At 44.6% G+C, this 25130-nt stretch overlaps 1 long non-coding RNA gene across 1 annotated transcript; it reads left to right on the forward strand.

Annotated features, from left to right (window-relative positions):
* The first annotated feature begins 8908 nt into the window (after positions 1-8908).
* LOC139838363 (uncharacterized) lies at positions 8909-14554 on the forward strand. The gene is made up of 6 exons (XR_011754573.1): positions 8909-9095; positions 9589-10427; positions 12196-12498; positions 13312-13498; positions 14105-14225; positions 14415-14554. It is a non-coding gene; the product is annotated as an uncharacterized lncRNA (long non-coding RNA).
* The last annotated feature ends 10576 nt before the right edge of the window (positions 14555-25130 follow it).

Raw genomic sequence — 25130 nt, forward strand, 5'->3', positions numbered from 1 at the left:
GGAGTGGTCGAGGTCGGAGTGGACGAGCCCTTGTGCGTGGTCGTCGGCCATCTCCGGACGCCGGCCTCTCCTTGGCCTTGCAGCAGGAGGAGCTGTGGGTAGGCCGTCCTTGATCTGCTTCTGCTTACCTGCACGGGACAGGGGTAGGGGGGTGACGAAATGAATCGGGGTCTGGACGCGGAGAGGGGACGGGATCGATCCGGAGGTTACCGTGGCGGGTGAGGTCGACGCGCGTGGTCGCCGTGGAGAAGGGTCTCGCTCCACCCTGATGCAGCGCCGGATGGATTCAGCATCGGCTGTTGGTTGGTCGCCCACGGGTGCGGGCGTCAAGCCGGGGATGGGGCGGTCTGCGGCGGGACGGCGGCGCCGCAGCTCCAGCCGCTGCGAGGTCTGGCCGGGAGGATGGTCGCCGGAGCCGGGACGGGCCGCATCGACGGCGGTCGGCAATGGCTCCGCGCGGGGGCGCGATTGAATGCGCGAAGGACTTGGTCGGCCGGAGGGGATAGGTTGGGGACGAGGCGCCGGAGCTGCGGTGGTCGGCCGGAGGGGACAGGCCGGAGGTTGGGTAGGCTGCGGCGAGGCGCGGTGTTGGGAGAGAAAATGGGTCACGCAAATAATCTGAGGCAAATATTTGGTCACGCAATAAGTAGCCTTCCCTCGCCGCATACACTTGCAACCAACTCAACTCAACGCAATAAGTAATCTTCGGAAATTTGACACGAAATCTTTCCCGTGATTTGTTCCTTAACTTTACTCTCCTTCTCTCGCGACGCAATAACTAGCATTTCTTCTCCGCTCAGCGAAGTTACTGCTTTCCAATCTTGCACCACGATTATATCAAGGAGAGGTCACAGCGAAAATTACAACTAGTACGTAGTACTTTCCAATCTTGCTGCTGTCCGTAAAATCTTTCCTACTACGTAAATGGTTTCTTGTTGCACGAAATCTCTATTCATCAAGAGACACATAAAGTCACTCCTTAATTCACCAGGCGCCAATCAATCCGTGTTTCCCATATTTTTGGAATTTGATTGACGGGGTATATCAAGGAAGGACGTCGATCGTCCATAGCTTTAACTACTCCCGGTTTTCCGGACAAGGTGAAAAGGGAAGCGGGGGTAATTTCGCGGCGACAACAAACAATCCACCCGCGCCTAATCGAAATAAAAATATACACCTTCATTCCATTCGAGGGAAATTAACATAAAATGTTAACCTAAAAACATTAACCGTTAACCTAGAATGTTTATTAATACAAAACAAGATTCATAAATGTAACAAATCATCTGGCTCAAATTTAAACACATCAAAATTCAAATCCATCAATAAAGGCTAAGATTCTGCACGGAGACACCAACGACGATGCGTATCCTCGTTCATAATCATTAACACATGCATGTCCAAATCATCGTCGTCCTCCTCCCCTCCGAAGAAAAAAACGGGTTGGCGAAGACCATCTCCGTCAACCTCTTCATCTATAGGTAGAATTCATCGTTGAAGCAGTCGGTCGCAAAGAAATTGGAAAATAAGCAAAATAAAAAAGACTTACCTAGTTACTCCCTCCGTTCTGATTTAGTCTACATTATAGGGAAATGAGACAAACTAGTATAGCATTTATTAGTATTACTTAGATATGTGAACAACCAGTCAAATCAACATTGATAATAGCAACATCCAATAAAGAGAGCAAAACCACATCGTTTTCAGTGTTGTTGTTGACTAAAAGCTAGAATGTAGAGTATTTTAGAACAAATTTTGGAGCTACAATGTAGACTATTTCATAATGGAGGGAGTATTCCGTAAAACACCTCGGAAGTGGAGGACGTGGGAACCACGGCGCATAGGGGTGAGAGAGAAGACCGTCGGGGTTGCGCGATGATCGGATGCCAACGTAGAGGTCGCGGAAAAATGGTCTTAGCGGTCGTCACTCTTCGCCGCGTCCGGATACTAATCGTCGAAGAAGAAAAAAACTTGGGGGTATGTTCCAAGGACGCCTATCTCCGCGGCGGTCGATCTACGACGTCTCCATCCTCCAACGAGTGGCATTTTTCAACAACCGAGCTCATCTAGGTGCACGCTAGAGGATCAAAAGGGAATCTTTTTCCTAAATTTTGCTCCACTAAATCTTTTGGCACCTCGCATAGAGATGCTCTAAGTCATGCAAATACAAAGAATCTCAAAAGAGGTCAAGTTATTACAAGAGTTGGGGCAGTGACATCGAAATTGGAATGTCACCCGTAAGTCCATAATGTTTCTTACCGGCTGGTCCTATTTGTGAAGATGGTGCCGCTTCGAGGTTGTATATTTGCCTTTCCTCTTTACATCACCATTACAGAGCCATGTTAGGACCTCATGAAATAGGGAAACGGTTCTGACCCTCCCTCACGTTATCTCAGGTGAAAACCTGTTATGTGGACCTCACAATGTCTGCCCCTAGTTTTCCAAAAAAAAGTGGTGATTCCATGTGGCCTTTGCCATTTGATTGTGGATGCCAATTTTTTTTTGACCAAGGGACTATGGTGCGAAACCCCCCACAACATTTTTATTAGAACTCTGCCCCTTTACAAAAGTTCAAAGATATACACAAACAATAAAAGAAAGGAAGATTATTTCAGTCCAGGATTAGAAAATTCCAGTGTGCTTGTCCTTGACCCAATGCACATGCAATGTGGTCTCATGAGTAAAACTTTCGCGAGACTTGGGCCGGTGATCTTGAAAATGGGGAATTGACATTATAAGTCTAAAATCTTCGGCGAGAGAATAATATTTGTGAAGGAGGTGCCACTATATAGTTGTCGATCCGTTGTTCATCTTCATGCATATTGTCATTATATACCAACATTGGGACTCCTTGCAAGAGGGGAGTATTACTGACATTCCCTACTCTTTGAGACGAAACCCCCATTAGTGGGCCTTGTGTCATCTACCCCATTATTTTCCATCAAAAGTGGTTATATTTCATGTGGCTTTTCTCTTTGTTTCAGTCTTGAAATGTCATAGGAACATGCACCATATAAAATTATGTCAATTTATAAATACAAACAATAAAATAAAGGAAGATTATTTCAATCCAAGATTTGAACATTTCCAAGTCCTTGTCCTTGACCCAATGCATATGCAATGTGGCCACGAGAGTGGCCGCGAGACTTGGGCGACTGACGAGAAAATGGGGGCTTGACAATATACGTCTAAAATCTTCGGCGAGAGAATCATATTTTTGAAGCAGGTGCCACTCTGTAGTTTTCGATCGGTTATTCATTTTCATGCATACCGTTATAATATACCAACATTAGGACTCCATGCAAGAGGGAGTGCTACTGACCCTCCCTCACGCTTTGAGATGAAACTCCCACTAGTGGGCCTGGTGTCATCTACCCCATTATTTTCCTTCAAAACTGGTTATATTTGATGCGAGTTTTCTCTTTGTTTCAGTTGGGATAAGTCATAGGAACATGAACCACGTAAAAATATGTCAATTCATTACAAGAGTTGGGTCGGTGTCCTCGAAGTTGTAGTTTAGCACTATAAGTCGAGGGTCTTCATGTAGGGTAGTCTTGTTTGCGAAGCAAGTGCCACTTTTGCGTTGCGTATTTCAAGAAGAACGATGTTTAGTGGGCGCCGTGACGCCTAGCCCCACAAAAAGGCCACTTTTTTACCAAGCGTCTGTGGTGCAAAACCCCCACAACATTTTAGTAGAACTCCGCCCCTTTACAAAAGTTCCAAGATATACAAACAATAAAAGAAAGAAAGATTATTTCAGTCAAGGATTTGAAAAATCCAGTGTGCTTGTCCTTGAGTCAATGCACATGCAATGTGGCCTCATGAGTGAAACTTCCGCGAGACTTGGGTTAGTGACCTTGAAAATTTGCGCTTGACATTATATATAAAATCTTTGGCGAGAGGATCATATTTATGAAGCATGTGCCACTCTATAGTTGTCGATCGGTTATTCATCTTCATGCATAATGTCATTATATACCAACATTGGGACTCCATGCAAGAGGCGAGCGTTACTGACCTTCCCTACTCTTTGAGAAGAAATCCCCATCAGTGGGCCTTGTTCCCATTAGTGGGCCTTGTGTCATCTACCCCATTATTTTCTGTCAAAAGTGGTTATATTTCATGCGACTTTTCTCTTTGTTTCAGTTGTGATAAGTCATAGGAACATGACCATGTAAAAATATTTCAATTTATATATGCAAACAATAAAATAAAGGAATATTATTTCAATCCAAGATTCGAAAATTTCTGAGTCCTTGTCATTGACCCAATGCACATGCAATGTGGCCTCAAGAGTGACCGCGAGACTTGGGACACTGACGTGGAAAATGGGGGCTTGACATTATATGTCTATAATCTTCAACGAGAGAATCATATTTTTGAAGCACGTGCTACTCTATAATTGTCGATATGTTATTCATCTTCATGCATATCGCCATTACATACTAACATTGGGACTCCATGCAAGAGGGGACTGCTATCGACCCTCCCTCATGCTTTGAGGCAAAACCCCCATTAGCGAGCCTGGTGTCATCTACCCCATTATTTTCCGTCAAAATTGGTTATATTTTATACGACTTTTCTCTTTGTTTTAGTTGGGATCAATCATAGGAGATTGAACCAGGTAAAAAGATGTCGGTTTATGTATACACAAACAATAAAAGAAAGGAAGATTATTTCAATCCAAGATTTCAAAAATTCCTAGCCTTGTCCTTGACCCAATGCACATGAAATGTGGACTCATGAGTGACCGCGAGACTTGGGCCACTGACCTGGAAAATGGGGGCTTGACACTATGTGTCTAAAATCTTCGGCGAGAGAATAATATTTTTGAAGCAGGTGTCACTCTATAGTTGTCGATCGGTTATTCATCTTCATGCATACCATCATTATATACCAACATGGGGACTCCACACAAGAAGAGAGTGCTACTGACCCTACCTCACGCTTTGAGACGAAACTCCCACTAGTGGGCCTCCTGTCATCTACCCCATTATTTTCCGACAAAAGTGGTTATATTTCATGCGACTTTTATATTTGTTTTAGTTGGGACAAGTCATAGGAACATGAACCATGTAAAAATATCTCAATTTATATATACAAACAATAAAATAAAGGAAGATTATTTCAATCCAATGTTTGAAATTTATGAGTCCTTGTCCTTGACCCAATGCACATGCAATGTGACCTCATGAGTGACCCTGAGACTTGGGCCACTGACTTGGAAAATGGGGGCTTGACATTATAAGCCCAAAATCTTCGGTGGGAGAATCATATTTGTGAAGAAGGTACCACTCTATAGTTTTCGATCGGTTGTTCATCTTCATGCATCCTGTCATTATATACAACTATTGGGACTCCATGCAAGAGGGGAGTGCTACTGACCCTCCCTAACGCTTTGAGACGAAACCCTCACTAGAGGGCCCTGTGTCATCTATCCCATTATTTTCCGTCAAAAGTGGTTATATTTCATGTGTCTTTTCTCTATGCTTCATTTGGGATAAGTCATAGGAAAATGAATCACGTAAAAAGATGTCAATTTATATATACAAACAATAAAAGAAAGGAAAATTATTTCAATCCAAGATTTGAAAATTTTAGTGTGATTGTCCTTGACCCAATGCACATGAAATGTGGCCTCATGAGTGAAACTTCCGCGAGACTTGGGCCACCGACCTTGAAAGTGTGGGCTTGACATTATACGTCTAAAATCTTAGGCGATAGAATCATATTTGTGAAGGTGGTGCCACTCTATAGTTGTCGACCGGTTATTTATATTCATGCAGGCCATCATTATATACCAACATGGGGACTCCATGCAAGACGTGGGTGTTACTGGCCCTCCCTCAATGCAACGCTGCCACCGGATCTCGGCGCGATGAGCCTCAACTCGAAGCTTCTTCCACCCTCTTCCGTGGTAGACCGTGTCTCCCGGGGCGGGCGGAGGTATGCCGAGTTCCGCCCCAATATTTAGTCGTCGGGGCCGAGGGAGACGAATTTGAAGAAGACAATCCACCGCAACACCCTCTCGCCACCGTCCACTGCCTCTCCATCGCCCGATGTTAACAACTCGAACGGCGCCCTAACATTCTCGATGATGGATCTTCAAGTTAAGAAAATTATATCCTCGAATCCATTGAATTTGTGCGCGGAAATTAATCTCCGATTTTGTAGATCTGGCGATTCTTCCTTCATGGATCTCTTAGAGGAGCTTGACATTGCTGATCCTCCACTCGCTCCGGTTGGCGGTAACGGTGTGGGGGATGATGTTGGCGGTGAGAGGGATGAGGCGGCCGGGGTGGAAGGGACGACGATGAGGTGGTCGAGGTTGATGTGGGTAAAGTGAAGAGAAGAAGGGTTGTCAACTACACCATGATAGAAGATGCAACGTTGTGCTAAGCTTGGGCGGCTGTGGGGATGGATGTGGTGTTCGGCACAGATCAAACCTGGAAGCGGTATTGGCAACACATCAAATATAAGTTTCATAAAAATCATGCCTTCACAACACAAACCACTCTTGACATCTAACTCCCAGTAACACTGCCACGCCAAAATCGGCCTAGTCTAGGTGGCAAATCACATCCAAAGTCTATACAACAAGGAGAAGAATAAAAAGAGAACTAAATGGTTATGGCGAGGGTGGCCACATGGACTTCAAAGTTCTCTAGTAGACGCCACTTGGCCATGTCGGGGGTGATCGGTTCCGGCCTAGATGAGGTCGAGAAAGAATAGATCCAATGCGGCCGTGGGCGGTGGTAGTCGAACCATGCGGCAACCAGACTTGGAGCACTGCGGGAGGTCTAGCGAGGTAGATGAACAATTGTTGGACGCTACTACTCATTCGGTACCCCCAAAGAAGGAAGAGACGACCGACATGGAGAAAAATAGTTATTATCTATCATTTCATGTCTCGTCTTGTCACCGCACATTATAGGGGTCCTTCTTTTATATATGCATGGAATCAACTACTACATTTTATTTCATGTGTCGACTCATTGTTGTGTATTATTATTTTATGTGACGGTACATCGAAAGGCGGAGAAGCCGAAGATAGATAAGACAAAGAAAGTTTGCCCATGATACGGCTCATGTTATGATACCGCAAGACCTCCAGCGCCGTAGATGAAAGCTTGTTTTGAAACTAAATTCAGATTATCGGAAAGTAAAAAAGGAAAAGTAGTTTGACGGAGATATTTGATTTCTATATAATTTCGATGTGTGATTTGGATACGATGGTAGGGCAAGTGAAATCAATTTCATCTCAGAATTGTCTTATTTTGAAATTGCTGAATGAATATAATATTACTACTATTACTACCTCCGTCCCAAGGAATAAGGCGCACACGTATTCCAAGACGAACTTTGACCATAAAAATAGGGCAACATAATCTTGATTATATTATATGTAATTAGTATCGTTGGATTCGTATTGAAAAGCACTTTCTAATGATGCTAATTTCATACAAATAATCTTTATATATTTGAAGTAATTCTTGGTCAAACAAAAAACACGTAAAACGAGGACGCCTTATTCCTTGAATCGGAGGTAGTATTACTTAGTATGTGCTAATGATTGCTTGTCGTTGATGGCGGCGATGCAAGTTGAGAAAATACAGGCGCCCACATAAAGGAAGGAGCATAACTGCCCCTAGAAAATCGAGGCATCCACCCGGAATTACATTGCCATTGGTATTGAAAGAGGCAAATGGGGCGCTCGGATGGAAAGCGACGAGCATGATGCTGAGTGGGCGAATTTGATCGGAGGAATCGGGGATGACTGTTTATTGACCCACTCTTTATTTTTCCTCCTAAAATGATGCGAGACATTAATTAACTTGCCTCGACGAGGCTACGTAGTATTTATTTTGGCCCCAAAATAAAGAGCTCCGTGATTTCGGGGAGGTTGATTTTACGTATACTTTGATGGATGATTTTGGCTGGAGGAATCAAGGAGGCTGCCATTATTTTCTACCCAAAAGGATGCCTGGCATTAGTTAACTTGCCTTGTTATGCATGATGATTTTTGGATTAGTATGCGTCCCAAAATTTGGTGGGCATTTCCCCTCCTCCCACCACTCACCATCGGCCTCGCCGTGCGCGCGGCTCCATCGAGCTCGCCCGACCGCGTCGTGTCCGTGGCCGGGGTCTGCACTGCGGTCCTCCACGACGGCGGCGGGTTGCCGGCCACAATGACGCGCCGGCGGTGGCGGCCCGCCGTCCGCCATCTCACCCGTTCGCGAGCCGAAGCAGGGGCGGCCAGCAGCGGAGATGGCTCCTAATACTACTAGTCCCTGACGAAGCACAAATTTATTTGTATACATGTGTAATGCAAACTGAGATCTGCCCGTGAGTGTTGCTTGTCAGGTGTGATTGACTACTAGATTCCTGTGAACTAATAAAGATTTGTTGTTCCCGTGTAGTACTAGTGCTGTTCACGTTTTTTCTCTGTTCCTTCGGTGCAGAATATCGTTTGCTGTTCAAGCTCGGTTTCACATCTAGAATCGCTGAAACTTTACAACACGTACTAGCAGGATAGCTCTGCTATAATGCGTGAAGCGCCATTATGCTAGTTTTTTTCATCATAAATGGTTGGGCTTAGATTATATTAGGTGCTGATCCGTGTTATGCCTGCCTCTATGTATTTATCAAGACTGGCAATCCCAGTCTTGGAAAGGAATACAATGTTCCGTTATTATTTGGCATATCAAACTCTGATCTGTCAGTAAAATGCATTAGGAAATTTTAAACTGACTATTTGTTTGTTGCTGATGCATTCTAGCTTGGTTGGTTTTATTTCGCCTGTCCTGCGGATTACTTGTACTGCAATGTGCTATAAATCTTGGCAATAATGTGCTAATCTTCCTGAGCTGCTTGTTTGTTTTTGAATGCTCATTAGGCGTGTTGTTATTGTTGTGCAGGTTCGAGGCCGTGACTCGTTTTGCCGGGCTGAACCCGCTGCTCTACTACGATGACAGCCACATCGGCACCATCACTCTTCTACAAGCAAGGATTAAGAGTCGCTTGAATTTCCCTCATGTGTACTGATGTTCCCTCCTAATATACAGCACCTTTTTGCTGTTTGGAGATTTTGCCAGGTGAGAATACTGAGCGTATCTGTGCTGGTGTAAGATTTTCTTGGGGAATCGAAAGATTGGGAGATACCATGGTCATCTTTTTACCTTTCTTGCTGTACATGTTCTTCTGACGATCTTCTCCCTTTGAGATAATTGCTTTTCTTTTGAATTATGTGTTGTTTTCTTCAACCAGATTGGTTAGGTTTTCTTGCCGCTTTTAATTTTATCTTGTAAAAGTTGAGCTTATAGGTAATATGGGCTTATGATGATTGTTGGCTAATTAGTAAAAGCTTCTTTTGACTTCATAGAAAGCTCTTTTCTGTTACTCTTGTCTTTGATTTGATTTAGCTGAACTAGTACATTTGTTTCTTAAGGAATAATCTTAACTGTCCCTGGTTTTCTTATCATGGATTATTTACTTTACCATGATACGCATTTAATCTCTAATTATGTAGGATCAGAATGCATTGAGATTTTTGTCTAACTGGACCACTGTTTGGCAATGTTTGTGCAGGGTGAAGGTTTGGATACTGTTGGTGAAGGGCTTGAAATTCTGAAAAACATGGTAGCTGCTGATATAAATTCGGTCGCTTTTTTCTAGTTGAACGATGGTAGGAATCACATGAATTTTACTCTTGTGGTGCTTCCGGCTTCCCTGCTCCGTTTGCTATTTTGGTATATTCCAAGATGCATAATTTGAGATGATTCCTGTAGATTTTATTTCATGTGTTTCATTTGATGGTCATTATAATTACCAAACTTGCTAGATGCAGATTAATATTGTGAAGTATATATAGTCCATTAAAATCCTAATATTTTCTCGAAGCGAACCAGTTCGAAAATGATTGCTATTCATTGAATCTTTGTGCTTGTGATTTGACATAATTTAATATTGATGCCTTTTTCTTGCTCCACTTTGTTTCTTGATTTAGCTGAACTAGTACATTTGTTGTTTCTTAAGGAATAATGTTAATTGTCCCTGGTTTCTGTATCATGGATTATTTAGATTACCATGATAAGTATCTGTACTTATGTAGGATCAGAATGCACATACATTTGTTTTTGGTTCCTTATTTAGTTTGGTATATGTACTTGAGCATCTCTGTGAGTATAGGTGCATGCACTGCTGGTATGATCCAATCGTCGCATGGTTCCGTTTGATCCAATCGTCGCGCGCTTCCGCGATCATGCTTGAACTGTTGTGTACAATATCGTCGCCTTATTATTTTGCAGTCCTTTCGAAATATCTGTATTTGCTTTGCTTATCATGCTCTGTTTATTTTGTCCGAGGATAACGAGGAGGACTGAGCGACCGTAGTGGCCCCTTCTTCTTCGACTCCATGTGTTTTATGGGTTAGTATCTAGCTCCTCTCTATGATTTCCTAGTCTTGTGTAGTATTTATAGGCCTCAAATATAGGTGAAGTTTGCTTTCTTGGATATAGTGGATTCTGTCAAATGAAGCTTAAATTTATGGCAGATTTTCTTGACCTGTGCATATTTGGATGCCAAATGAGTTGGTCTTGTGCGACTTGCTCACTGTATTTGCTGCTATGTTATCAATGCGGATGTTTGAGAATTTAGAGGATTCCATGCCAAAAAAATTTCGTGACCTGATGTAGCTGATTCATTAGCTCAAGGATGTGTTGGCAACCGTGTCTTTGTTTTCTATTGTGTTATCATCGCGGTTTGAGTAAATGATTAGTAGTGTGTTGTATTCAGGTTGCGGTACAAGAGCTAGAGCCCCAGGAAGCTGTCAGTTTAGAATGATTTAAGCCTCTACTCCATACATGCAATAGTTATCTCTGTTTTCCTGTTACAGATGGCTAGCCCGTAGAAGCATGTATTGCTGCCTGTTTCTCTCTGTATACTTGTACAAGTATCAATTGCAGTTTGTTGCCAATTCACAGAGGCTTGGTCCGTGCCTGTTTGGTTCAGTTGGCCTGATCTGTAGCTGTTTGTTCTATATCTGGTCTGCACCATTTTAAAAGATGTTGTGTTATTTTTATTTCAGACCTGATAGATTCTTCTACTTTATGTATTTGTGCATCCATCTTCGGTAGGGTCTTGGCCTTGCGCACCGAAGTCCCTCGCAGACGTGCTTGGCGCTGGTAGCGTCGGCTTGCCTCCGGGTGCTTAGGTAAAGCCGTTCTGGCTCTGGTGGTGCATCAGGTAGACATCGATGTATGTATCTGTTTGAGCCCATTGATGGCTTAGAGTCTCTAGTTTTGTAGTTGATCATCTGCTAGTAGGGGAGCGGATGGCCGTCCTGGTGTTGAGGAGGCCTCGCTGGGGTGTTTGCGTTTGCGACGTTGGTGGTCGGGTGGCGCTGCTGGCTGTTGGCTGCTGTTTGGAAGATTGGAACGGCCACGGCATATTGTTTGCGACCTTGGTGGTCGGGGGATTCATTTGCGTGTTCATTTTGTTTGCTGACTTGCATGGGTGGGTAGTCTTGGCCTGAATGTACTAGAAAATCTGGGAAGGCCATGTGGAAAATTGGAATGAATGGGCCTGTGTTGTTGTCTGGTTTTCGTGTGAAATAAAACTGATCTGCCCGTGTGAGTGTTCCTGGTCAGATGTGATTGACTACTAGCTAGATTCCTGTGAACTAATAAAGATATGCAGTTCCCGTGTACTACTGCTGTTCACATTTTTTCTCTGTTCCTTCGGCGCATAATAGCATTTGCTGTTCAAGCTCGGTTTCACATCGAGAATTGAACTTTCCAACATGTACTAGCAGGATCGCTCTGCTATAAATCGTGAAACATCATTATGATAGTTTTTTTCAGCATAAATGGTTCAACTTAGATTATATTGGTTGCTGATCCGTGTTATGCCTGTCTCCATGTATTTATCCTGGCAATCCCAGTCTTGGAAAGGAATACAAAGTTCCGTTATTATTTAGCATATCAAACTCTGATCTGTCCATAAAATGCATTAGAAAATTTTGAACTGAATGTTTGTTTGTTTGTTTCTGATGCATTATAGCTTGGTTGTATTATTTCGCCTTTTCTACGGATTACTTGTACTGCACTGCGTTATGAATCTTGACATTAATGTGCTAATCTTCCTGAGCTTGTTTGTTTTTGTATGCTCATTAGGCGTGTTGTTATTGTTGTGCAGGTTCGAGGCTGTGATTCACTTTGCTGGAAAATCAATGGCGGCCCGTGCCCAGCAGCCCCCGCACGTCGGCGGTCCGGTCTGGGTAGGTCCGGCCGTACCGGCTCCGACGACGACGGCCTCCCTCGTCGGCAGGCTGCGCGGCGTGAGATACCTCCTGCTGCTCCCGGCCGAAGGTGGGCTGGTCCGGTGAGACCCGGCTCCTCCAGGTGCGCCAGCGCTGCCTGGAAAGGGAGGCCGACCTCCCTTCTCCACACACGGACCACCTCCCTGCCACGAACTCCGAACTCCTGCTGTTGCATGCCGGTGAGCACCACCTCCCTTCTCCACCTCATCTATGTTCATGCTGGATTGCTGCGTTATTTTCCTTGCATGTATGTGGTTGTGGGGCAGAAACCATAGCTAGCTGTGTGCGACTTCCTCCACTCGGGCTACAAGAACGACAGACCGCCCGTCTTCCGCTGGGGTGTCGCCGTAAGGTTTCCTCCCGCGGCCCGCCCGTCTTCCACCGATGAATCTGTCATGTTTTATTTGGTGCTGCCTAATGTGCTGCAAACCAATCGATGGTTCGAGTTAGTTTGGCATTGCAAGTGCTATGTAGTAGTAGTGCTAATGTGGTGCCAAGTTCATTGTTTTTTTTGAATTTTTCAACGAAGTTACGAGGCTGTGCCATCTGGTCCACAGATGATTAATTCGAACCTTGGATTGCAACGTCTTTAGCCCTGCAAATTGTTTAATTAAGCTTTGGCTTTCCTGCTGGGCTCAGTGCGAGGTTAGATTTTATACTGGATGGGTGGGGTCTCAGATGTGAGTACCGGCATGTTGGGGCTCTGGTATTTAACATTAGATGAAAGGTTCTTCTTCATTTAATATTTCTACTGCCGGTTTCCTCACTTGGTGTTCAAAGTCTTCTCCACTTGCTGTGTTGATTTTTAGACTCTGTATGAGTATAATATATTCATATTGTACTAGGCCTAAATGTTTATATCATTGTCAGGAACTTCCACTTGCTAGAGTGGCTCATCTGCTTGCTAGTTTATTTCGTGATGGCCAGTCTGATCAACTTATTTACACAGAATGTCGCTGCTGTAGTCTGATTCTGGTTGGTACATTTGGTAGGTAAGAAGAGGAAAGACACTATCTGCATTGTCCTTGCGCGCGGAGGACACTTATGAGGAGCCTAAAGTTAGGATGGAAAAGGTCGTAGGAAGAACCTGACGTGAAATATGGGAATTGTATCCGCACTCATCCAATTGGTGATACAGTTGAAGGCATTACTGAAAACTATTTGATGCCTTCTTGAAATGTGAGATTCTGCCCATCAAGCTTTATTCCAACTTAATCCTCGTATATCCTCATGATCATTTGTGCATGCGCTGCATTGGAAGTCCACTCTGCTCATAGAATTTCTGGAATTACCGCATCTGCATTTTTTTGGTTGACACATCTGTCTGTTTATTTGAAGCTGTATTTAATCGTAACTTGTTTACTAATAACCACTCCTCGTAAAACTGAGCAGCATACTTCTTCATTATGGCCAGGCATTGCTAAATTGTCTTGCAGCCATCTAGTGATTTCTTCATTATACATGGATTGATAAATTCATTGGTCTTGCATGGGCCTTACTCAATATTCCCAGATGGACTTCGTTCCTTTCCGACTTATTTCGGTTTCAAAGTAGTTCACTAGTAGTCCTAGAGTGTTTGCACTTATGTCACATGTGCTGATCTTGCAATTGAAAATTATGTGGTGTTCAATGTTATTGTTTGTAGTAGTTTATCTATCTAATAATGAGGAGTGGCAATAATCTGGATACTTGTCTTTTCTAGCCATTTGTTCCTCCTTTGCTGATGCTACGCTTTTCTTTTGTGGTTGCTGTGAAAAGCCTTAGCTTAACTCATCTGTTCTTCAGGGTTCATGTTTGGGTCTGGTGGTGGTACAAGCAGCCCAAGGCGGTGGTGGTGATGGCGAGGATGGATCAGGAAGGAGCCCACTCGGTCTGCGCCGGGGACGGGAACGATAACTACCCGCAGGTGCCTCCCGCTGCCTCTTCTGACCTATTTCAAGTAATAAAAATGAAAGCAATAATTGTCCTGCTGTACATGAACTCTAATTGGCAACTGTTTGGTTAGCTAATTGTGGATAATTTGCTACTGTTTTTTTATATATTTTGGGTATGCTCTAGCGTCTAAAATAAATCAGTGACCTTGTTGTCGTTTTAGGGTATGATTACTGGCCACGTGTATTACTTCCTGGAAGATGTGAACCCTCTGGTGACTGGCCAGCATCCTGTGAAGACTCCTTTGTTCATCAAGACTGATGTTTGCTGACAACAATCTGGTCGTGGCTTGGCCAACCAACGCCGGGCTCAGTCCGGGTGCAAGGTTTGGTTCTATGGAGTATGTACCCACAGTTCCAATGATCACCCGATGTCCATGACATGCGACAGATCTAGGAAAGCGAATTCTTTTATTCCTTCATATTGTGAGGTTGTGCGATGCAAGGTCCGCGTGTACTTATGCATGCTAGATCATAGTTATTGTGCATAACGAAGATATGTGACTGGCAAGGACAACGACGAGCCAGGGTAGCTGTGACATGTAGCTGCTGCAGCTTAGTGCATCTGGGGGATAGTGGACGTCGTCATCTTATATGCGCCTTGGTCGTCGAACAATCTATATGCGCCTTATCAACTTCGTGTTGGCTGCAGGAGGCGCGCGGCCTGTGAGAAGGAGGTTGACGAGGGAGGATGTTCCTGTGGCTAATCGAGGGTTCTAGCATGTAATTAAAAGGTTCGAATAATGATGGTTTTGGCTTGTGGCTAATGCATGAATCGTGTTAGCTATGTGACTGTTGTCACAACCTGATACTAGGAAGTTTGCATGGAAAGGTACAAAATGACCTAGTGATGTAGATGCTTTGCTTGTCTTGATCATTTGAAACACTAGTAAGTTAGTGGTTTGTCTGAACTCCTAATGGAACCTGGAGTTTGTACACCTATGTGTCTGAATAAGATTGGTCGCAACTATCCTCTGTTTTTCCCTTGGGGAAGAGAGAAGATCGAGCTTGAGAGTTGCATCACGGCTGGTTCCCTGAAACCGTCCGGCCGTGGTAACTTGATTCGCCACAAACATATAGATATAGGGTCAAGTGATTAACGAGTGTCGGGAGCTCGAGGAGTTTCAGAAATTGCTTGTTCAAGAAACTTGAGGAACCCCGGCAGTTGTTTTTGGGCAATCGTGTTTTGCACCATGATGGAGGTTGGCCACGCGAGGTGGATCACCGGACGTATCAGCGCCATGATCGACACAGCTCCCCGTTCTGAATCGACAGACCGTCACCACGCGGGCGCCGCGCCGCCCCTATTGTACAAGGGCACGATTGTCCCTGCCGTCGACCCGTGTTGTTTCATCCCATTGAGGCGCAGCCGGACATAGGCGACGGCGGCCGCCATTCCCTCTGACATAGACCAGCTGCTCCTCGAAGTCACCCCTCCGCGCGGGCAGCTCCTCCCCTTCCTGCCCGCCCCCGCCCCCGCGGCCAACGCCGGAAGCTGGGAAAGCTGACGCGTCCAGCCTTGGCCATGCGGTCTCTATCAGCTGCCAGGCTGGCTCCAGCGAACCGGCCGATCGGTGCAACTCAGGCCGTGCTGGTCCATCTCGCCGCGAGATGGACCGGCTGCTTCAGACCTTAATACGTATTGTCTGTCTCGCTCGCTCCCTAATCAAGGAATTCATCGATTTTTTCCCAAAACAACGCAATCAGCTGCCTCCTACCCCAGACCCATCCAGATCACTACGTACGTATACGTGCGTACTAAGGTTACACGGTACAAGGATACGCCCGCCTGCATGCCTAGCTAGCAGCAGCTACGTACGGGAATCCAAAACAAGACACAAAACAAAACTGACCACGCTTCTCCGGCCGGCCCCATCCGATCTGCGCAGCAGAACCTCCGCCGATGATCCATCCATGCCGGTGACTCGCCGCCGCCGCGCAGCAGCAGCTCACTTTTCGGCGAACCTGCATGAAACGAACCTGAGCAGACGGCGGTGACACATGGTCGATGATGCACTCGGTCGTGGCGCGCTAGCTAGATGGATGGATATGGCCGGATTCCTCAACCAAATCGAAATGAATAATCCAAGAATTACCGGGCCGCCGCGACGACGATGAAACCGGGTGAACACGGAGTGCCCGCTCTCCTCTCCTCTCCTCTCCTCGAGGAGTAAAGAGTCAAAGTCTAAGTCGTCACACACGACGCACGCGTTGGCTCAACCTCCTTAGTATATATAGAGCTTTTGGAGGCGATTCAAATTTCGAGGGAGGGAAAGAAAATGGCGGGAAGAAGGAAAATATTCGGTCCCCACGCCTGGGTTTTTAGTTATTATGGAGCGAAAAAGGTGAAGACATATAGGTTCGAAATTTTGGAGATAAATGCTTGGCACATGGAAAAAATCGTAAAGATGAGATGAGATAATTTTCGGTCCTCCCTTTTGGCCCGGCTGAGCTAGAAGCAATCGACCGCCAAGATTCGGATACCTCGCGCATTGCCTGGATCGGTGACGTGGAGGCCTCAATCGTGAGCCTAAAAAACGCTGGGGTGCATGGCTACCGGCAATTGATTCTGTAGCATTAAGTGCTGATTGTTTTTCCTAATAACTACATTTCCACACTAATCGCATCTCATGTTCTACGGAACGGCCGGAGCGGCACTAACGGAAGACATTGGCAGAAGCCGATGCTGGGGCGCATGGATAGCCACGATTAGTTCTCTCGCATTAATTGCTGATTGATTTCCTTCTAGTAATAATTGCTTTTGCATGCTATAATTAGATCCCGTATTCTACCGAAACGGCTGGTGCGACATTAGCGGATGCCCACAGTACAGTGACTCATACCTTAATCGTACAAACTGTATCATGCTCAGCTCTCCTGGCCGTGAAATAACATTTCGAAAGTCATGATGATATTACTGAAGAACGTCTTTATCAGAACATTTTTGCTTCTCACTTTGGATAGTTAGCAATAATCTTTTTATGGACGTCTGGAAATCTGTTTCATGTAGCTTGGCAAGGAAATTTTGAATCATGGATATAGGATCCTTTACACGTAAGACCTATTGCTCATGCTATTTGGGATCCTCATTTTGGTCAACCCGCTGTGGAAGCCTTTACTCGAGGAGGTGCTGCTGGTCCAGTTAATATCGCCTATTCTGGAGTTTATCAGTGGTGGTATACAATAGGATTACGCATCAATGACGATCTTTATACTGGAGCTCTTTTTCATGCACACTACCTACTCTTTTCCTTGCCTCTTTTCTTTGCTAATTATATCAATTACAGTAATTAATTTTGCAATTAGCAATCGGCTCTTGATTGACCTATGTGGCAACCATATGATTCATCGATTAGCGTCCTAGTTGGTTGTTGCTTTAGGTTAGCCAATGCTTCCAGGTGAAAACAAATGTAAACTCGAGCCAAAACTTCATCTACTATGGATGCTCCAGTGCCCTAGTTGGATGTTGCTTCAGGTTAATCATTGCAGCTGAATTCATTCTAGTAGGGATGCTCCAGGCTGCAAGTCAGAACGACAAAATGAACTGCACCAATCGTATATGCCGGTATTGTTCTAGTGATCATCACACGATCGGAAATCATGCACAAAACAAATTTTTCTCACAAAATCACACCCACGAAATAATGTCACAAGATCATTCGTGCTTGGCGATGGTTGTTGCCTTTAGTTAACCAATACCACCGTGTATGTGAATACAAATATAAACTGGAGCCAATGCTTCAAATGCTAGCTCCATACCGAGTCGCATATATGCATGGTAGCAATCGCTATACAACAAGCAAGCTTTTGGAGCGATTCAAATTTCGAGGGAGGGAAAGAACATGGCGGGATGAAGGAAAATATTTGGTCTCCGCGTGTGTGTTTAAGTTCTTGAGGGAAGAAGAATGTGAGCGCCTTCTCCAATCTGTTTCCGCCTGCTAGTTGCGTGTTGACAGAGCTGGTCAAGCTAACCCGTAAATTGGGCATGCCACATTTAATCATAGGGGTGGCCATGTTTAATCCCCCTGAATTATGTGGCATGTAATCAATCAGCATAACTTCCCGGCTGCCTTCCCTTTCTAAAAGGGCGGCAGTTATGATGTTTGGCACAGAAAGTTCAAATGTAGCACGAGCTGCATGGCTCTCTTCTTTTTACAAAATTCGAATTCAACATTTTGAAGTTTTAATTTTTTTTAAAATGAATCTTGATGTAGGCAATGATGTACTCTACTACTGTGCAAAATCTCAGGATGAAATACATTATATTTGAGGCTACAGAACAATGATAAATTCTGACAAATTTTGGAGGTTTCAAAATTTGCACTGTTCACTTATTCAGATCTATGGATTTGTGATTTTGCACAGCCCAAAATACTCAGTCTTTCGTATTGTTTTTTTTTCCAGAGTGGTAGAGTACAACATTAACTATCTCAACAATTTTCGTTCATTTTTTTTTTGAAACTATGAAATGACATTTTTAATTTTTTGAGAAAAACAGGCTACATGTAGCTCGAGCTACAAAATGCCACACTCATATTTGGCATTCCTTCTTAGGTAGGCCTATTTTTCAGGTAAGTATACGAGGGGAAAGGGACGTAGTACCATATTTCCTATTTCCTGCTTGTTTCTCGATTTAGTATACATGGATAAACCTGTTTTTTAGCGAGGACCCTTATAATTTCTCTTTTGTTTTTACAGCATAGTTAATCCAGAACCACCATTGTTTATTTATTTTTAGTTTAATAACAGCAGGTGCTAATCGTTTTGGATACCTATTTAAATCTTTCCCTTCTTTTCAGCCACACTCCTCGCTCCTAATTCTCATTCCAAAACTGCTCCTAATTACTCGTTCTTTCCCTCGAATCAATTCTCTCCCATACTCCTCGTTTCTAGCATCCAGATTGGATGTCCAGTCTGAGAGAGAATTCCATCCATCAGAATTCCTATGTGAGCGTCACCACACATCGTGGCTTGCGTGCATGTGTGGTGTGCATTTGCCTACGTGGCATGGGTGTGTGGTGCCGCTCTCATGTGTGCCACACATTGACTTATGTGTGCTGCCCGAGTTGCCCTAGCCTGACCCATCTCACTATTCTCTCTTTTCCCTCTTCCTTATCCTCTAGCCAACACCTTACCTCTCTCACCAACTCAAATACCTCTCAAATCCCTTTGGATTTCTGCATATGTATGTGAATTGTGTTCCCAACCCGTCCCTTAAGGTAATCTCCTCTGATCCCCTTCTTTTCATCCAAGATTTGCATGGATTTGGTTGACTTTCATGTGAAACCCTAGCTTTTGGTTGATTTCCCAACCCTAGTTTTTTAATGTTAGGGTTTGCTATAATAGGAGAAGGGTTAGGGTTTGGATGTATGGCTTGATTTGTTTTGTATTGCCATGGCTAATTACTGAACACCTCTATGTATGTTGACACCTTTGACAAACTTTGGCTTGTCTGCCCTCTTCTCATAAGGGCACTCATTTGCAAAGTGCTTATCTTCATCACAGCTGTAGCACATTCTCTTCTTCTCATTGAAGGAGATTGGGAACTTCTTCTTGTACTTCTTGACAAAGAAAGCAAAATCTGTCCCAATGTCACTAGCTAGTTGAAGTCATCTCTTCTTCTTCTTCTTCTTCTTCTTCTTCTTCGATCTCATAGACTTCTTCTCTTTCTTGGTCTGCTCTTGACTTCAAAGCAAGGTTGTGATAGGGTCCGTTGACACGGTTCATCACCATGAGTCTTTCTCCTGCTTTGGCCATGTTGTCATTGGCAGCCACATAGGAGACAAGATCACCTGCGGACAGATCTGCTTGAATCATTGTCATCAAGATCAAGCGGGATGCGCAACGAAAATGTATGGCCTTGCTAGGTTTCCTTTTTCCAGTCGCAATGTGGTTGTTGGGAGATCGGGTTATAGGATAGATAGTCGCGCTATCAAGATTTTATTTTTGGTTGGGTAACTTGATCACATCGTCTTAGGGAGCTCAATCCTTTGCATACCTATATTCTTGTTGCTTCTTGGTGTTCCCTCGTGTGAGGTTCTTGAGCTTGCCGCTATCTTTTCAACAAGCCAAAGTTCATCGAAAATGGAATCCGTATGCATCTTCTATTGCGTTTTTACTTTGAACGTCTTTACCGTTGAGAGGTTTCACTTCTAAAAATGTGCAAAAACATTTTGTGAGGAGTCCTAATACTTCCAATTTTGTTTTGGTTGGGGTTCTATTTGTTGTTATCTTTCCAAAAAATTGGTTTATGATCAATCAGAGTTCGGGAACTATGTGAAAGCTCAAGTTCTTTTGAGCAAACTGCGTTTGAGGGTTTCTCTACGAGACTGGTGGCCAAACCGGCATCGCCGGACCCACCACCGGATTGACCGACCGAACGTAGGGCACCATTTATGTTGTGGGCCGACGACCGCTGGTTGGTCCGACCTAGGTTTCGGCATGGCGGTTGGTTGGCGGTAGAGTCGTCCCGCTTGTTGCTCGCTGGTTGGTTCAGCTTGAGGCTTGGCGCTGCCGACTTCCTGCCAGCCTGGCTCGTAGAAAACCCCCAAATGGTTAGTTTTATCTCTTGGACTATAAATAGTATTTCTTCCTCATTGAGGAGGTAAGGTCAACCATTCTATTTGCTCTCTCTCTCTCATACTCCATTGTTGAACCTCAAAAGCTTCTTCCTCTACATTCCCTCTCATGAATCTTGCATATTCTTGAGGGTTTTGGAAGAGGAGATCTAGATCTACAATCTCCACCAATCAATTCATCCTCTTAGTGAGGGTAACTCTTGCGATCTAGATCTTGGAGTTATTTGTTGATTTCCTCTTTGTTCTTCCTCTCTAGTTCCTCCCTAGAATTTATTGCTTGGGTAGGATTTGTGTTTGAAGGATTTGAACACCCTTTGTATTCTTGCTTTTGCATCCTTGCATAAGTGTTGATCTCTCCATTACGATTTGTTCGAGTGAGAGATCGTAAGCTTGTTACTCTTGGAGGGGTTACCTCCTAGTTGGGTTGGCAGTTGGTGCTCCGACGATCTCTTCGTGTAAGATTGTGAAGAGGCCCGTGCTTATCCTTTGTGGAGGTTGTTAAGTGGTTGTGGGGCTTGCCATTTCCGTAGTTGAGGAACACCTAGCCATTAGGAAAAGTCCTCTGTCCATCATGATATTGGCTTGGAGAAGAAGGTGAGCCTTCATGGCGTTCGGGAGACCTTCGTGGTAGCCCACATCTCACCAACGTGACGTACCTCACTTCATATGAGGGAACACGAGAATACATCTTCGTCTTCGTGTGCCTTGGTTATCTCTATACCTGAGTTTACTTTCCTTGTGACAGCCACCGTGCTTGAAGTATTTATATCTTGCTATCACTTGTGCTATATATAGCTTATGCATATCTTGCTTAGCTCTAGTTGTTGTTGTTGTTGTTGCACTTAGTTGAGCCTAGTATATTTAGGTTTTTTCTTGTATAATAAATGTTAGTTTAATACCACATTCTTACAAGCCAAATATGTAATTGTTTTTAAATGCCTATTCACCCCTACATGCGACATCTCGTCCTTTCAACAAGGATGTTGAACATGTGGTGATGAATGGTGTCAAGAGAATCGCTTGACCTTCGCGGTGTTGTCGTCGATGTCGATGAGTTACGAAAGCTTGTTAGAAAACCAACACAAAAGCTCAAACAAAAAAAATCAAATTCAAAAAAAAAAAAAATCGAAGGTTGCTGTCAAAATTTTGGGCGCCCCTAAGTTCTGTCCTTGTGGTCGGAAGTTCCGGTTGTGCTGGTGGAAGTACCGGTCCCTTTTTCTTACGAGGAATTTATTCACTTCGAGTGGAAATTGGCCCCGAATTTTTTCAATTCATGAGAAAATTGGCAAGGGCGCAAGGGAAAGTTAGATCAAGACCAAAGACAAGTTTGTATCAGATCAAAACCATATAAAACTCAGCAAGCAGAGAGATCTATCCAAGGCAATTTTTGCACTTTTTTGTATTTTCAGAATTTCCTAAATATGGCAACATGGTGATCTTACCTCACCCATCACCACCATGGCACCGCCGTTCACAAACAACACGTCGGCGATCATGAAGCCAGATACCACCATGGCACCGCCGTTCACAAGCACTTGCGTGTCGGCGATCACAAAGCCAGACACCACCATGGCACCACCGTTCATGTCGGTCACAAGCATCACCACGTCTTGCATCACGAAGCCAGACACCACCATGACACCGTTCACGCTGATCACAAGCATCACCATGTCCCCGACCACGAAGCTGAATACCACCATGACACCGCCGGTCAAGCCCGTCACAAGCATCACCATGTCCACAACCACGAAGCTGAATACCACCATGACACCGCCGATCACCAAGTCGTCGACCACGAAGCTGAACACCACCATGCCTCCACCGACGAAGAGGATGGTCACCACTCACTTCTCACCTATCATCACCATGTCGCAATCTACGAAGATGGCAAATGAGAAGTTGAGCAAGAGCACTCCAAAATATAATCACACGTACAGTATACTTGTGAGTCATTTATCTATCCGTCTATGTCCACCGAAACAAAAACCTTTCGACACGAGAGTCACGCGAAATGTTGAGGTGAGCCTACCCCTCGAAGCATGCTGAGGTTTTTTCCGTTTGGATTTTCTATCCGGTTTTCCTTTGTTGATAGGTTTTTCTTCTTTCACAACAAAAATATAATTTTAAAAAATGTTGCAAATTTTACCAGATTCAAAATTTGTTCAAGTTTCCAAAAATGTTGAAAATATCAATATAATTTTTTTTTGTTGAGATTCGAAAATTATTTAGATTCGAAATTCGTTCAAATTCCGAAAAATTCTTTCGAATATCTGGATTTGTTTAAGTCTCTAGATCTGTTGAAATTCGAGAGTTGTTCAAAATATCCAGATTTAAGAATTGCTGAAGTTTTAAAAATGTGCAGATTCGAGATTTCTAAAATTCAAAAAATATTCAAAGCATTCTCGCTGCCGACCTGCTCATATAGCGTCTCCCTCGTCAGCGGCGGTCCTCCGTCGGTGTGGGCCAGCTCAAGTCACCGAGGTGTGGGCCAAAAGACAAGAAAAGTGGGTTTGCACGGAAAGTGAGGGGAATCCGGTGGTGCGTGCGCTGGTGGGCCCGGCAGGCGTTAGCTGGAGAATGTTGCACGGCACTCGAGTCGAGGGCCTATTTGGTGCGGGAGAATGTCGGCCTGCTGCTACACGTGCGTCAGCGGATCCATCCAGGTGACCGCCGCTGCACACGAATGGTTGGAGATTTGGTAAGTGGGATCGTCTGCGCCGAATTTTCTGCTAGCTAGCTCATCATACAACATGACACGATCCGTAAAAAAAGTACTTTATGGATATATAATAATTCGTGCTCCACGTCCTCATTGGCTATGCACTAAGGAATCCGACGCCTTGAGATATATCCATAAAGTATCCACACAAACCAGCTAGTCCAACGGCCCAACTTCGTGTCATGCTATTATGAGTATCGCACATTTACACTATTAATAAGATTATTATTGCTCATTGTTAATGTGGCTTTCCATTATCGTGATGTCGTGTGTGTGGGCACGCAAGTTGCTGCATTGTACAAAGAAGTGTGCATATTTGGCATAGTTTAGTGTTACCTTAATGATCTTTGTGTCTTCTGCCCAAATCTTGGTCTCGGCATCCATCCTTCCGGTCTCGGTGTTTTGCGTTTTTAGCCCCGACATCCATCATTTGAGCCTTAATGATCTCTTTGGTGAGGTTGAGGTAGATGACAGTTGTTGCCTCTTTGTCTAGACGCTTCTTCTCGCCCCTTTTGTCCAGGGCGGCTTGAGATTCGTCCATGATGTTCTCCAAGGTCTGGGAGAGCACCATCGCATTCAATGATGCTTTTTGAGCCGATGAACCGGGTCATCGCGGACGACGAGCCCGAGACTTTGTGGCACGTCGGCCGGGATCTTCCCGTGGTCACCAGATCTCAGCGCCGTCATCTTCCCCAGTTCGGTCGAAGAAGACGAACGCCGCCACCTGCCGTCATCCACACACCCAACTGCAAGACGCCACACATAACTGCAGCAGCCAACGCAACCGTCACCCGCGAGAGTGCCGAACGCCAACCACCAGACACGAGTCTCACCAGATCCGAAGACCGGCGAGAAGACTAGGCCACCTGCCCCCCGATGCCACCGATTGGAGCAACGCCAGGATGGAGAAAAAGCAGAGGCAAATTATTCCGACGCGACGCAACGCAGTCTCCTCCATAGAACATCCCCCCAAGAAAACACTTTGCCAAGACCGAAGCCGATACTCCGGGGTCCCCACCCCCTCCTGTCGCCGGAGCGGCCGACGGAGGAGGCAGGGACCGGCGGCTAGCCGCTGTAGTTTAGCGGCAGAGACCGCCTCGAAGCGGTTCCTGGTCTCGGAGCGGTTCCTGCTCTCTTCGCACTACAGGGCGAATACGAATTCACCAGTTAACCCCTCCATGCCTTTGTGCAGATTAGTTCATTTTTCTTCAAACTACAAGACAGAACCTTTTTTTTTTTTTGTGAAAGACAGAACCTGGGGCTAACTGCCACAAGCATGACCTCCAGTGGTAGAAAAAATTTAATTAACTGGACGGAAGTGGAGAAAGGATAGAGGATAGCGGACTTGTTGGACACGATGGCATCATGATCGACTTTGTTGTACGAACTACATGTATTGAACTACATGTACATAGATGGTTTAAACATCGAATGGATTATCTCCATGAAGAAGTTACCGTAGATAGGGTTTACACGTGAGTTGGTGCTCAAATTATCTCATTTTATTATATACTTTTAACATAGTGACCAACGGGAGAATGATCCATCCCTTGGTTATATGTTACTAGATTTTTTTTTTTAAA

Source organism: Lolium perenne, chromosome 3 (genome assembly GCF_019359855.2).
Source record: "Lolium perenne isolate Kyuss_39 chromosome 3, Kyuss_2.0, whole genome shotgun sequence".
Classification (NCBI taxonomy): domain Eukaryota; kingdom Viridiplantae; phylum Streptophyta; class Magnoliopsida; order Poales; family Poaceae; genus Lolium; species Lolium perenne.